Consider the following 1,922-nt stretch of genomic DNA (forward strand, 5'->3'; position numbering starts at 1 on the left):
CTTCTTCTTCTTCTTCTTCTTCTTCTTCTTCTTCTTCTTCTTCTTCTTCTTCTTCTTCTTCTTCTTCTTCTTCTTCTTCTTCTTTTCTTCTATAAAAACCCTTCCATCTTGGAGTCAATACTGTGTATTGGCTCCAAGGCATAAGAGTGGTAAGGGCTAGGCAATGGGGTCAAATGACTTGCCCAGGGTCACCCAGCTGGGAAGTGTCTGAGGCCAGATTTGAACCTAGGACTTCCCTTCTCTAGGCCTGGTTCTCAATCCACTGAGATACCCAGCTACCCCTGAGTTCCTCTTCTTCTTGATCTCCATCTTTCCCTACATCTGTCTCTCTGTGTCTCTGTCACTATTTCTGTGTCTCTGTGTACCTCCCTACCTTTCCTAGTAGAGAGCAGATTCCTCTTGGAGGAAGGATAGTTAGAATTGAGGCCAAGAAAAGGCAAGGAATTTACTCAAGGCCGAGAAACACTTTGAGTTATACAGCAGCAAAAGGAAAAAGGAGATGATTCTAGATAGGGGAGAATGTGGGGAAGAAGAGATGTATACTAGGTGAGAAAGCATCCAGGGATACTCAGCTTTAGGATAGAGGCAGATTGGGCATAGGAACTGAAGTCAGGAGTTCATAGGACCAGAGTTTGAATTCTTCCAAAACTTGTGGGCTATCTGGGCCTCAGTTCCCTCCTCTAAAATGACAGGGTTAGATTTAATGACCTTAGACATTCCCTTTAGCTCTAAATATGTGATTTTACTCTATGAATGTTTGGACCCCCAAAATAGTCATACAAGTTGACTTGCACGAAATTTTCCATTGAAGAGCCCTGGGGTTCAATTCTTATCATTGTACTATTCAACATGTTTATGAATGACTTGGATGAAGGCATAGAAGACGTCATCACATTTGCAGAGGACAGAAATCTGGGAAGGAGAGCTAATCCAATGGATAACAGAATTGGAATCCAAAAATCCTTGGCTGGTTGGAATGACAAGATGAATCTGAAAAAAAATTTTAAAGGGATAAATATTGATTCTTGCACTTTTGTTTAAAACAGAAAAAGGCCCGCAAGATCAAAATAGGGTTGATACAACAGTTCATGTGGAAAAGATCTGAGGGAGTTTGTGTTCAGATGAGTCAGAAGGGTGTTCTGGCAGCCTCAAAGAAGCCAGTCAGGACTTAGGCAGCTTTAGCAAAGACAGAATCCAGAACGGGTGGATGGTGAAGATAGTTTGTACTCTGCCTTAGTGAGATGAGACCTGGAACATTGTATTTACTTCTTGGCCCTACAGTTTTATTTTATTTTATTTTATTTATTTTTAAATTTTTATTTTGAATATTTTCCCCTAGTTACCTACAGTTTTAAAGACTAAGTTGTGACTTATGTTGACTGAGTCTGATCTTGGGGACTATCTCTCCCTCCCACCCCCAAAGTTATTCTCTGTGACTTATTCCAACTAGAGTTTCTTTTAGAAACCTCAAACTAAGGGGAAAAGGTTCCTAGTCCCTGTACAAGCACTCAAGGTAAAAATACATAGCTGGCATAGGACAGCATTTATTTCTTGCCCTATAATATACAGAAAATAGAAAGGATCTGCATCAGCTCCTAAATTATCAAGACAACTTTTCCCTATGAGTTCTATGAACTCCACAGAACCTTCTAGAGTCTTCCATGCTCATAGCACCACCTTGTGGTTTGGATTCCCCTTGAAAGGGAAATGAACTTGGTGTCTCTAGAGGAGGTATTCTCCCAGAATTCCAGTGAGTCCTACTCGTGTCTTAAGGGTGTTTACAGTCTTCTAACCTCATGGAATTAAACTTAAGGACTTAGATTCATCTCAGAAGAAAAGAAGAGCTTGAGGTTATTGGAGAGAAGTACCCTCCCCATTAGACGTTTCCTGACTGATTTTCGAGTAGTTTTGTTATTTAATCA

The sequence above is a fragment of the Gracilinanus agilis genome, chromosome 3 (assembly GCF_016433145.1).
Source record: "Gracilinanus agilis isolate LMUSP501 chromosome 3, AgileGrace, whole genome shotgun sequence".
NCBI classification, from domain to species: Eukaryota; Metazoa; Chordata; class Mammalia; order Didelphimorphia; family Didelphidae; genus Gracilinanus; species Gracilinanus agilis.